Consider the following 14,468-nt stretch of genomic DNA (forward strand, 5'->3'; position numbering starts at 1 on the left):
ATGACCCAAATCTGAACACTCTCTGTTGCAGGAATCCACATGGTCTTGGAGTTGTTTTCTGAAAATATACAAACATATTCTTGACCAAAGGTTAATAAAGGGATATTTTCTATAAATTTAACTTATGATCCTTTTTCATTTTTTACCCAAATGATTTTCCTTTGGCTTGTTTTGACATCATATGTGTTCTTCATGGGTATCTTGTTGTTAGCATTACAAATGAAAGTTAATTTTCAAAGTAAAAATTTTCTAGATGTAATCTACTTACAGGATATTTTTCCTTACATGATATTCTTCTACTATCCCTCCTTTTAAAATTAAATATTATAAAATTTTGGAAATTTTATAATGTAATCTTGATAGCTTTAACAGAGGTGGGGCACAGACCTCCCCCTCCCCCAACTTTTCAAGGGCCTGAACATTCATCCCTTCTGAGGGAGGTCTCCTGCCCACATGGCTGCTTTGCTTCCCATGCCCAGCTCAGATTGGGACCCAGGTAACAGACAGAGACTTGACCGACAGCAGCTGCCTTCTCACTGCAACAAGACTTGTTTGAGTTGTCTTGTACCCATGGTGTGGGAAGTGGGTTTTTGATATCTAAATCCAACCTACTACCAGTCTGGCACTTGGGTCTCCAGGGAGATGCAAAGTCAGCCATTGCCTGGGACCATCCAAGAGGAGCTACAGAGGGATCTGCAGATTCCTGCTCTTTGTATTGGGTTTGGAAGTGCTCAGAAGAGGCCCAGCTCTGAAGCAAGGCAGGCTGGTGCTTGTGCTGGGTCTGGGGCCTTTTATTGATAGGTTTGGGGCTTCCTGTCCCAGCTGCAGCTTATTTGAGAGGTTTTACCTTGAGCAAGGAAACACCATTCAAATGCAAAAGCTGATGCAGGCAGCTTGGGTGGGGTTGTAAATTGGATGAGGTGGGTTCTTAGGGAATCACCAGGGTGAAGCAAACATAAACGGCTGCCAGTGAAACCTGGAAGGTCCCAGCATAGGAACAATGATCCCTGTGAGCATCTCAGTCTGGGATAAAGCCATCCCCAAGTTCCTGCCCTAGTGCCAGACAATCCAGTACCTCCTCATATGTGTTTGTGTCCCCCAACGCCTCACCCTGGTGCTGGATCTCAGAGGAAGCAAGACCTTGTAAGTTCAGTTTGTGTTTCCAACCTTTGAAGAGGAAGAGCTGGGTCTCCAGCAGCCTCTGTGTCACTGTGCCCCTGTCTGCACTGGTTTTTACAGCCCATAGTTCTGACTACCCTTAGAGACTTCTTTTCCCAGCTCTGGGGCCCTGGGCTGGGGTCTGGTGTGGGGCTGGGACTCCTTGCTCCTCTGGGTGGCCTCTGCAGAGACGATCTCCCTCCCAATTGAAAAAGCAGCCCTTGTGGGTGCAGGACCAGCTGTTTTGGGCCTCTCCCCTTCCTACCAGTATCAGTGTGCTTTCTTATCTAACAGGACTTCCATTCAGCCAGCTTTCCAGTGTATGTTAGTTGAAATTTTGGTATGGTTGCGGGAGGCTGCGAGTAGAGGCATTTACTTATGCTGCCATCTTTAAACCCCTATTATGGTTTTTGTTTTTTGTTTTTAAGAATATACATAATTTCCCTATTTTTTATTCCCTTCTCATCTAATTACTTACTACCTAGACAATTGTAATTGCCACCAAGTGACTTTCTTGTCTTGAATCAGGCATCCCTTCAATCTAACTCGCTGTTACTGTTATTATCTCATCCCCTCAGGTCTGACTTTCCCAGTGACAATCAGGTGATCTGGGAAACAAATGAAAGCTAGAGCTGGTGAGGTGTGGCTCTTTCCTTCTTTATTGATCTCAGAGGAGCTACTTCAAGTTTGCTAACTGTGGACCAAATAAGAGGTATTCCCCCAATAGACCGATTCCAGGTCTCATTGTACCAGATTGCTGCTTAACCTGGGCAGCTCACATCGTGTCTCTCTGAGCCTTAGTGTGCTCATCTGAAACAATGGAAATTGTAATGGTTAAATTTCCTTTTGTATTTACCATGTGCCAGATACTGCTCTAAGTACTTACATGGACCTCCTTCTTCCAATAACCCCTTTAGGCAAATACTGCTATGTATTGTCTGCTTTTCACAGATCAGAAAAATGGGCACAAAGAGGAACTGTCCCAAAGGCGCGCAGCTAGGAATTATTGGGACTCTCATTCAACCCAGGCAGTGGCTCCAAAGTCTCCACTTGAATGCTGTGAAAAGAAAGAGTTGAATTAGATGAGTTGAGGGTCTCTATATCTCTAAAAATACCTTAAGTTCATATGTCAGAGAAAGCTGCTGGCTCTCCCAACAAAAAACAAAGGGCAGGCATAGAGCCGTGTTCAGGTGTGACACTGCAGCCAGGAAAGGTCATCCTCAGGCAGGAACTATTGTCTAAATATAGAATCTCCCTTCACATCGGAAGGTCTGACTAAATTGGGTTAGTTGCCGGGTGAGATGCTAGAGGCAGAGCAAGCTGAAAGGTGTGCCAGCTGCGCAATAGGGCTGCGTAACAATGTAGGGCAAGATTTCTCCCTGAGCTCTGCCCTGCTTGCATCATTGCTTCCATTTCACGTGCTTCTGCGGGATTATATAATGCTGATTAAGGTAGATTACTTTATGAATCAATCTGCCTCTCAGAGAAACAGGGGGACTTTGCCAAACCCTTTGCCACAAGGATGACAATTTCATGCCTTTACGTTGATTTTCCTTGCTTTTGTTTTGTCATTTGCAAGGGAAACTCTGGTCTGTGTCCAGTTCACGCACAGCTGGACTGTCGTTGGGTATGCATGCCTTCCCACAACATTAAACTTCTTCCCTGGCATGCTCTTTGAAAAATGGTTTTAAGCAGAAACCAGTTTGGCTCAATGGATAGAGCATCGGCCTGCGGACTGAAAGGTCCCAGGTTCGATTCCGGTCAAGGCCATGTACCTTGGTTGTGGGCACATCCCCAGTATGGGGTGTGCAAGAGGCAGCTGGTCCATGCTTCTCTCTCATCGACATTTCTAACTCTCTATCCCTCTCAGTTCCTCTCTGTGTAAAATCAATAAAAATATATTTTTAAAAAAATTGTTTTAAGCTCTTTAAATACTGTTGTGGGTTGAACTGTGTCCTCACCTTTCCCCCTCCCCCCCACCCACCCAAAAAAGATGTTCAAACCTTTTCCTCCTAGTACCTGTGTCAGTAGCCTTATTTAGAAAAAGGGTCTTTTCAGATGTAATCAAGTTATGATGAGGTCATACTGGATTCAGATGGGCCCTAATCCAGTGAGTGGTATCCTTATAGGAAGAGGGAATTTGGATACAAACACACATACACATAGAAAGAAAGCCATGTGACAATGAAAGAAGGGATTGGAGTGAGGCATCTACTATCCAAGGAAAGCAAGGGTTGCAGAACCCAGCAAGATGCAAGGAAAGATTCTCCCCTATAGCCTTCAAAGAGAACATGGCCCTGCTGACATCTTGATTTAAGGCTTATATCCTCCCAAACTGTGAGAGAATGCATTTCTGTTGTGTTAAGCCACCAAGTTAGTAATAGTTATGACAGCTCTAGGAAACTAATATAGCCCCTTCTCTATATCTTTTTGTCAAAGACATTTGACAGCCTTCATAAACATAATTACATTAACCCATACAACCTGTATTGAACTATCTGGAATGAAGAGTACCATGAAAATAGAACTAGAACACAGGTTTAAGGACCTGAGATGCATCTCTAGTTCTGCTAGTATCTCTGATTAGGGGGCAAATAACTTAACCTTTATTATCTTTTTAATTAAAAAATGAGACTATTATATCAATAAAGATTTCTATTTACATAGCACTGGAATGTTTACAGACCACAATAAAAAAAAATCTTATTTGTTCTTTCCAATCACACTACAAGGTGGATTGCTCTCTTGATCTAATGTGCAGAATTAGGGAAGCTGTTTTTACTTGCCAAAGTTAACATAGGAGATAAATACTGGTGACAGGACTTTTTTGTTCTCAGGCTATATGTTCTACTATATAGTTCATAGTAAATGGTCAATATGCATTTGTTGAATGAATAAAGGAATGAATGAACTTTTGTTGGATGTTTGCCATATTTTGAGCATGGGTCTAGGTGTAGACATACAGCAGTGACAAAACGGACCAAGTTTCGTTCAGGTAAAGCTTACATTCTAGTGGGGGAAGTGGTAAAGAAACAAACTTCTATCCCGACATGAAATTGCTTTGGAGAAAATTAATCAGGATGGTATGAATAGGGATTACAAGGTGGGAGAGAGAAGAGGAAGGCTGCTATTTTATATAAAGTCATCATGAAAGGCCTGTCTGATAAGATGACCTTTGAGCTGAGCTGTGAAGGAAATAATGGGTAGCCAGGGAATGATTATTTCAGGTCAAGGAAATAGCAAATAAAAAGCAATTCCAAGTAGCTTGCTTGGGATCTCAAAAAAACAGCAAGGAAGCCAGTGTGTGTGTGGGGGGGGTGTGATGGGGGGAGTGGTTTAGAGGTAGAAAGTTAAGGGAAGCCTCATCACGTGGCCTTATAGACCTCTAATGTGCATTTTTGGCTTTTACTCTGAGATAGGCAGCCATTGAAGGGTGTTACAAGAGGATATAATTATCCTTTTGTACAAAGCCTCATGTAGCTAAGTTTAAAAATAATGTTTTAAAAGAATCGTTATGGTTGCTGCATGGAGACTAGGTGGTTAGAGAGCAACACTGGAAGTACGTAACCAAGGTTGTTTTAATAATGCAGGCAAGAGGTGGAGCTAGTGAGAAAAGTCAGAAGCTGAATATATTTTGTGGATAGAAATAACAGGATTTTATGACTGATTGCATGTGCAGTGTGGGGGAAAATGATGTGTCAAGGGTGACTTCAAGGTTTCTAATATGAACAACTGGAAGAACTGACGTTAGAGTTATAAATATGTTGAATTCTGTGGTAGAAGCAGGTTTGAGGAAACCAGTTTAGTTTTAGACATCCTAATATATAAAAAGCTAGGTGCTATCATGACCGAAACAACCAGACTGATGACAGAACAGCAGGCTGTGTGGGGCTACCAGGCCAGCAGGGGTGGGGGCAGTTGGGGACAATCAGGCCAGCAAGGGGGGGGGGGACAGTTAGGAGTGATCAGGCCGGCAGGGGGAGGGGTAGTTGGGGACAATCAGACCACCAGGGGGGGCAATTAGGGGGTATCAGGCCAGCATGGGGAGCAGTTAGGGCAATCAGGCTGACAGGAAGGTGAGCAGTTAGGAGCCAGCAGTCCCAGATTGTGAGAGGAATGTCTGACTGTCAGTTTAGGCCTGATCAGTCCCAGATTGGAGAGGGTGCAGGCTGGGCTGAAGGGAAACCTCCCCCACACCCTTGCATGAATTTTGTGCACCAGGCCTTCATTGTAGACTCCCAAGTAGAGATGTTGTATATGCAAATGGACATACAAGTCTGGAGTTTAGGGAAAAGTTCCTGAGACAAAAGTTTTGGAAATTATTAGCATATAGAAAGTATTTAAATCTATGAGACTGGATGAGATCACTTTGGGAGTGGGTACAGAGGTTCAGAGTTTGAGCCCTTGGGTATTCTTCCTTTTAGGGATCAGGAACATGAGAAGTAGTAGATTAAGAAGGAACAGCCAGTGAGGGAGGAGGAATAAACCAAATGGGAGTGGTGATATTGAAGCTGAGGGAAGATGTGGTTCCAAGAATGTTTCAAAACTTATTATACAGGAGAGAGAAGGACAATTGTTAAAATAATAAACTCAGTTCACACACTGCTGACTGGTTGAGTAAATGAATCCAAATTGTTTCCATTTAATATGACAATTTGGAAATAATGAATAGGCAACCTTGACAAAAGCCAATTTAGGTATAGTTGGGACCAAATCCTGATTTCAGTGAATTCAGGAGACTATGGTAGAAGAGGAAGTGGAGACAGAAAATACAAGAGCTTTTGGAAGACTTTTGCTGTAAAGAGGGCCAAAAATAGTGTGGTAGCTGGAGAGTAATTTGATATCAAGGAAGAGGGAGGTTTGTTTGTTTACTTATTAAAAAGGGAAATATTAGCACATGTTAATGGTAATGTTCCCTGAAAAGGGAGAACATTATGTAGAGGAGAGAAAGGAGAATTGCTGAGGTGCTGTCCTGAATCAGTGGGGAAGATGAGGTCTGCTGAGCTAGGGAGAGGTTACCTTAGGAAAAAGTGGATTCATTGTCTTTGGGGGTAGGTGGAATAGGTGGTACAGACATCAGTAGGTTGTTATTTACACAAGTGAGAATGTGTGGAAGTTTTCTCTGGATGCTTCTCTTTTTTACCCCCAGTAGTGTAGGAAGTGAGGCCATCAGCTAACAGTGAGGAGGGTAGGAGGAAGAAGTGGACAAGGTGTAATATCTAGGAGAGTTGGAGAGTGAATGTACTAAGGACATATAGTGGTAGGATTTCCAGGCAGCTATGGAAGGGATTTGAAGAGTAGAAACCAAAGGCTAGGACAGCCCAAACATGGAAGCCCTGTTGTAGGCCAAGGGGTACAAAGAATTCTTACCTCCAGGAACTTAAAATCAAGGGTAAGAGATAAATAATACACACACGAATGATTCAAATAATAATTTAAGAGAATAGAAGAGACTTATGTGACAGGGAGGCATATTAAATTGCTGAATAGGTTTAAGGAGTTCAGGGAAGGGGAAAGGTGATTTAGAAGGAATATGATGGTTGAGCCTAGTAGAATAGGTAAATTAAGAGAGGGGCAAGTGAAGATAAAGGAAATAATGGGAACAAAGACTAGAGCCTGGATGGAAAGTGGCAGAAGAATACCATCACCAAGTCAAGGTGCCAGATAAAATATAGGAAGCCCACTTAATTTTGAATTTCTGATAAACAACAAATACCATTTTAGTATAAATATGTCCCATGCATATTTATCTGGAATAAAAATTAACTGTATCCCATAGTTTTATTTGATAAATCTAGCAACCTTATCAGCAAGGTTAAAGGAAACCAAAAGAATGTTAGTTGAACCAAGGGAAGAAAGAATTAGAATGTAAAGATGGAATCTAAAAGGAACTGAGTGATGGCAGATAATTCAATAAATCTATGGGAATGAAATTTTGTCATTGGGTCACCATTGGTGGCATCTGACATAGCAGTTAAGACAGAGGCCTAACTCAAGAGATCTGTACTAACCGTGCACTCCAGGCCCTGGACTCACAGCCACAAGATACTATGGGTACTTAGATAATGTATGAACAACAAAGATCCTGTTGTTAAGGCCTTCTGTTGATGCCAGAGATTGGCTCACTGGTAAGGTCACAGCTTGGCTAGGCTGGTACTCTAAGGCTCAAGCATCCTTTGTTGGGAATCAAGACAAGAGAAGGAGACATATTATCACAAGTCAAATATGAGAGAAAAAGGGAAATCCTACTACTGGCAAAAAGTTTATTTTAGTTTAATGGACTAGATTCAGATACTCCCCGATGAAACTAAGGATGTAAACTTCAGATTATAAATCACTTAATAGAACACACTCTTTTCCTAGGAGGTTTGTCCTATGCTGGATTTAATTTCATTGTAATCTGATAAAAGAAAGTGTTAGAGAAATTCCACGAGAGGCAAACTGTGATATAAAAAAGTTAATTGCAGAATTGTACCAGCCTGGCTACCAGAGGTAGGGACTTGGTTACTAAGGACAGCAGGTCCGAGGGCTGTGAGCAAAGAGTGGGTAGAAGTGTTAGGATGACAGTGATATATGCTTCTCCACTCATGCATATATGTAGGTACCTCAAGGTTCTATCATATCATTATAGAATATTTATTGCTGGAATGTCTGCCCCCAGGAAGAAAAGGTGACATCTTTTGGAAGGGGTGTTTAAAAACGAGGGTTAACCGAGTGACCTTTGACAATAACTGCTAATGGATTAGGGTCAGGGACGGCTCATTGCCCACAAACCTTAAGAATATTGCCATCTATCTTTTCCCCTGAATGGAGTGTTCATCTTGCCAGTTCCTATAGTTAATTAGATTGTTAACTCTCTCTATTTATAGCAGCAAACACTTCACTGGCATGTAGCAAATGCTGATTATTAATCAGGGGCCTCTACTGACTCAGGGTGGAATGAAATGTAATTATTCAAATTAGAGTTAGACCAAGGTCCAATGACCTCACAGATAAACGTTCTGATTTTGCAAGCACTAGTTTCTGAAAACTGAGTCTTTGGATGATGTAGATATTCCAATCTTTGGGAGCCTTGGAGAGAAGAGTGATGCTGAGTTTAGGCATCTCCTAGCATCCCTAAAAGGATTTCTTCTCTGCTATAAATGTACCTATGCACCTGCCAGCTCATGACTCAAATCAGCCTTACCCAGTAAATCATTATACAAAGTAGTTATGGATGTAGAATTTTAATAGCAAATCAATGAAAGTTAATTTTCATGGAAGCTATTAGGAAGGGTGTTCACTAAGCTTTTCTGCTACCATATATCATATTGCTTTCTACTTTGGGAGAAAAACTTAGATCTTATGAGGATGATTTAAAAAAAAGGACTTTGGAATGCTCCAACCCTCTCTAGATGCTATTTGACCGAGTGTCCTCCCCAACATTTACCTTTTAGCCTTAAGTGGGAAATCAGGGCACCTCAGGGTAGACAGGAGGAAAGAAGCTTGAGAGGAGCTATCTGGGCAGTTGGCAGCTGCTTCAAAAGGAGGGGCTTCCTTAAGCACTGATTGAGAGTCAAGTGAGACCAGCCTTTGCTGTGCCCTCCATGTCCCCTTTCCCTCAGGTTAGACACATGTTACTCTAAGCTCCTGCTGTGCTCAGGCCTCAAGTGGAATTCATGGCTTTTCAATTGAAATTGTGCAGACCAAGTAAAAGTGAGCTTTCCTTTACTTCAGTAGAACCAGGTATTTGGTACCTGAGGATATTTTCATTTTCATGTGCATGTCCTTAGAGACATGGAAAAGGCTCTTAATTTGGTGGGGCAAAGAGGGGAACAGGTGCTTTGACTGTATTGCCATTGCCTTGGTGTTGGTCTTAGACAGGGGTTGTCTAGTTCCAGAAATTCTCTCAAACAGGCTTAAGCAATTAAGTAGGAACAGCAATAATTACTAAGGTAGGGTAGTTGGCTGGGTCTCACAGGATCCATGCTAGGCTTAGCCCATACTTAATCCCACTTTTTTTTTTTTTTTTTTTTTTAATATACAGGGTGGGGCAAAAGTAGGTTTACAGTTGTGAGTACATGAAACACAGTTTGTTTTTGTATGATTAGTTATTAATTATCATATTATTTTCCATATGAACAAATATAAACTTACTTTTGCCCCACCCTATAGTATTTTTCAAATTGAGATATATGTCACATAGTGTAAGATTGACAATTTTATGGTGTACACTTCAGTGGTTTTTAATATAATCATCATGTCAACCACTACCACTACCTAATTGTAAAACACTTCTATCAACTCAAAAGAAACTCTGTACCTATTAGAAACTAGCCCCAATTATCTTTTCCCCCATCATTGCCCCCTTCCACCCAGTTCCTGCTCTACCCCAGGACTTTTCCACCCTATTGTCTGTGTCCATAGGTAATATATATATGCATAGAAGATCTTTGTTTAATCTCTTCCCACCCCCTCCTCCTTCCATCTGGAAATCATCAGTCTGTTTCATATCCATGCCTCTGATTCTATTTCATTCACAAGTTTATTCTGTTCATTAGATTTCTTATTTATGTATTTTGATTTTCAGATTCTATTGTTGATAGCAGAATCTTTTGCTCTTAGCATTTTAATTATGATGTGTCTTGGAGTGGTCCTCTTTGGGTTCCTCTTGTTTGGGACTTTCTGAGCTTCCTGGACTTGTAAGTTTATTTCTTTCACCAGGTAGGGGAAGTTTTTTTTTTTTTAATCATTTTTTCAAATAGGTCCTCAATATCTTGCTCTGTCTCCCCCGTGAACCCTTATGATGTGAATGTTGTTATGCTTGAAGTTGTCCCAGAGGCTCCTTACACCATCATCACATTTTTAAATTAATTTTTCTTTTTGCATTTCTGGTTGGGTGTTTTTTGCTCCCTCATAATTGAAGTCAGTGTATGCTTAATTTCTGACTGGTCTTTTTTCATTTTTTTGGAGGTTTTTAGAAGATTGAATAACTGTATAATCTTGGTTTTGAACTCTATATCCAGTAGTGTGCTTGCTTCCATTTTTTTTTTCATTTGTGACATGCCTCCCTGTTTCTGCATTTGGGCTGATTTCCTGTGTTTGTTTCTATGTATTTGGTAGAGATGCTTTGTCTCCTTGAGTTGGTAGAGTGGTCTTGTGTAGTAGGTGTTCTATGGGACCCAGTGGCTCAGCCTCCTCAGTCACCTGAGCTGGGAGTTCTAGGTGCACCCATTTGTAGGCTATGATCACAGTCTTGTTGTAGTTGAGATTTGATTGCTGTTGGTCTCACTGGGAGATATTGCCTCCAGGACAATTGGCTGTGATGACCAGCTGCAACTACAGTGGGAGAAGAGCTATGCAGGAGACACCCCTGTGGAGCTGGACTTGCTTCAGTGGGGCTTTGGTGCTCACTGAGTCTGCCCCTTGAGTGTGTTGCTTATGAATATGTAGAGTTGTAATTTGGTATGATCTGACACTGACCATTGGGTACACTGGCACTTGGGTCTCCAGGGCGGTGCAAAGTCAGCCACTGCCTGGGTCCACCCAGCAGGAGCTACATAGAGATCTGCAGATTCCTGCTCTTTGTATTGGGTTTGGAAGTGCCCAAAAGAGGCCTAGCTTTGAAGCAAGAAGGACTGGGCCTTGGGCCTTTTATTGATAAGGGACTCCCTTGACCCAGCTGCAATTTGTTTGAGAGGTTATACCCTGAGCAAGCACAGGAGATTCATTTGAAAAAGCTGCTGCACATAGCCTGGGTGGGATTGTAAATTGGATGAGGCAGGGTCTTATGGGATCACCAGAGCAGAGCAAACAGAAATGCTGCCAGTGAAACCTGAGACCAGAGAGGTCCCAGGATAGGAACAATAGCTCTGTGAGTACCCCTCCCCCCCAAGCACCTCGATTTGGAAGAAAGCTGCCCCTGAGTTCCTACCTCGATGTCAGACAATCTAGTTCCTCATAGTATTTGTTTGTGTTCCCCACAACCTTGCCCTGGCACTGGAGCTCAAAGCAAGCAGGATCTTGTAAGTTCATTTTGTGTGCTGCTTTTTAAGAGAAATAGCTAGATCTCCAGCAACCTCTGTGTCATGGAGCCCCAACTGCGCTGGTTTTTACAGCCTGTAGTTCTTACTGCCCTTTAGGAACTTCTTTTCCCAGCTCTGGGGCCCTAGGATGGAGGTCTGGTGTGGGGCTGGGACCCCTTGCTCCTCTGGGTGGCCTCGGCAGAGCTGATCTCCCTCCTAATTAAAAAAACGGTTCATGTGGGTGCCAGCCTAGGCCCTTCTGTGCCTCTTCACCGCCTACCAGACTCACTGTGCTGTCTTCTTTACTTCTCTAGTTGTAGGACTTCCATTCAGCCAGCTTTCTGGCATTTTTGGATGATGGTTGTTCTGTATTTTAGTTGAAATTTGATGTGGTTGTGAGAAGTCTCTTTATGCCACACATACACTACCACTATGCCACCATCTTCTAAGATCTGAACTTTCTTTTTTTAAGATGAGGCACAAAACTCTCTAGTACCTAGTAAAAAGGAACATGCTCACTTTGAATAGGTATTTCTTATATGAAACCTGTGAGGCAAATGGAAACTCCAGCCTAATGTGGAGCTGTTAATCGCCATGTGCAAATCATAAAGTGACCATCCTCAAATCAGCATTTGGAACCTCAGTGCTACTGACTGAATTCTCAGGCCACTTGTGGGTTAGAACTGTAATTATTGCCCTTCCTTGTTATTTTGGGAACTAAATTCCCATTCTTTATTCACGCCTTTAGGAAATTTGTAGACAAAACCTCACTTACAGTTTCCAAAATAAGTTCCTTTATAAAATCCCAGAATGCAGTCAAGCCCATCTGTTTTCTTTTCTACATTAACTTATTTTTTGCAGTAAAGCCCCAGACAGTCCTCAGAGAGATGCAGTTATAGAAAGGAAAACTGATTATGAGAGAAAGACTTTAGGGTCATTGAGATTTATTCCCCCCTGTATGCAAAGTCTGCATAATGTGTGCAAGAGCCTGAGATCACCTTGGCATAAAGCATGGCTCGCTTTTGAGCTGCTAATCGTGTAGACTGCACATGAGGGGAATAGTAAGCGAGGGATTCCCACCACAGAAGGTTTAACATTCAGGAGATTAAGATATTGCAATGGAAATGAGGCTGGCTGTGCAGCATTTTAACTGAGCATTACTCTGGAGCTTGTCTCCTACCATTCAGACTAAAAAATTATTGATTTGGATCCAAATGGGGAGAAGGATTTAACATTTGCCTTGTTTGCTGTGAAAGTCAAGATAAATGTATACCAGCAACCTGAATCTGAATTAGATTCTGCGTGTGTGTATGTGTGGCATAAAGAGACAGTTATTAATTAGTAGATGTAGAAATCTGAAGGTGGGAGGCAAATAATGATTGAAAGCCTTATAGATAATTTTCACTGACTCTCCACATTTACAATTTTTTAAAATTTCATTTGTGGGGTCAAAGAGACAGACAGGGTTCTTCATTTCTGTTTCCCAGATAAGGCTCTATCTGAGCAGTAGAGTAGCAAATCAAATGTTATGTGAACCTGTTTCCCACCTCACGCATTGTGGGCAGTGTTGTTTCTTCCCGACTCCTGTCTCCACGAGGGCTTCTAGTCACAGTGGTGACACTGATGGATGGTCCCCACCTGGCCCTTTATTGAAGCTCCACGTTGTACACAGAATGGGTGAGGTAGTTGATGCCTCCGTCAGGGCGGACAGCTAACAGGTCAATAGACTCAACCTGAAATTGCTGTCACAGCAGCTTGTTCTAGCATTTGGCTTTGATGTACAGCTACAGTGCTTAGTAATTCAGCAAATGCGGTGCTGCAGGACTGCTCCATTAGGTGTAGCTGTAACCAGAAATCAGGTGATCGGAAGCCCAGTTCCAGCTGGAACTCTGTGACCTTGGGAAGATTGCTTAGTGCTTCTAAGGCCCTTTCTTCATCTGCCAGAGCAGTGAGGTGGGTGTTAGACTCTCCCAACCAATTTTGACTAGGATAAAGCATGTGACAATAAAAAAAAAAAGGATTAATACAGCAAAGTTAGAGAGGTCAGAATTCCCTTGAGGGCAGTTCTCCTTCTAGGTTGGGAAATAATATTCTTCTGAAACAGGTATTATATATTTTGTTACATTGAACACCAATTTTTAGATGAGTTGATTGAGGCTCAGAGAAGATAAGTAACCTGCTCAAAGTTGCTCAGTTGGTTAGTACTCGACAGAGGCAAGACTGGAATAAGTGTGATTTCAAAGCTCTCTAACGTATGTCACCCCTAGCTCATTGCTCAGCCCAGCACGTCCCTCTCTCTCCATTACCAGCCCACCCTTGCTCCCTTGCTACTGTTTCTTAACTGTGATATGACTGCAGGCAAATGAATCCCGTCGAGTCTGGTTGCTCATCTGCAAAAGCAGGATTACTATCACTCACTTTGTAGGCTTGTGTGAGGGTTAAATGCATTAATCTGTGAAGAGTGCCTGCTCAGGTGTGGGTACAGAGAAGGTGCCTCACCTCTCCCACCTCTGGTCATCAGCCTCACGCACGTGGTCCACTCTACTGTGCTCCTGAAGCTGACATGTGCCTCAGGCGTCCCATCTCTCTTCAGGTAGAAGAATGAGAAAATGTCACTGCACATTATCTTTCTATTTTTACTGACATTAGAAAGATTTTGAAAAACACTCTTAGATATCTTCTGAGCTAAGCACCTACACAAGTTCTCTGGGGGAAAAGTACTCTGCAGTCGAGGGAAGGAGAGTGCCTCAGGGCAGAGGTCAATGGTCATATTATGTGTATTTTCTTAATAGGAGAGAATAACTGATATTCTCTCCTAGTGCTCATGATTAATCCCATTTAATATTTACCAATAAGTGAATGTTGGTAAAATCTGTGAATCACATTATTTCACTTTAAGATGGTGATTTGTATCCACATATTTTACTCCCCTTCTTTTCACCCAAATTCCATTTGGAACAGCCAAAGAAATATCAGATAACATCTATAGCAGAACTAGAAAACAGAAGATGATGCCATCATCAGGCCAGAAACTTTAAGACATTTCTATAAGATATGGTATATATAAAACCAGATTTAGGGTCTTAACTATATAGTCATGAGGCAATCTTATTTTATGAATTTTTTATTAAAAATCTTTGTTAATGGTTTGAGTTGTAGCCCCCCATATGGTAAGTTCAAGTCCCCAACTGCCAGCACCGATTAGGGGACCCTAATCCAATTCTTCGTGCCTTTAAGAGAGAGAGATATTTGGACACATGTACACCATAGAAGAGCATGTAACAATAGAGGGAGAGATTGGAGTGG

Source organism: Pipistrellus kuhlii, unplaced genomic scaffold (assembly GCF_014108245.1).
Source record: "Pipistrellus kuhlii isolate mPipKuh1 unplaced genomic scaffold, mPipKuh1.p scaffold_m20_p_1, whole genome shotgun sequence".
Classification (NCBI taxonomy): domain Eukaryota; kingdom Metazoa; phylum Chordata; class Mammalia; order Chiroptera; family Vespertilionidae; genus Pipistrellus; species Pipistrellus kuhlii.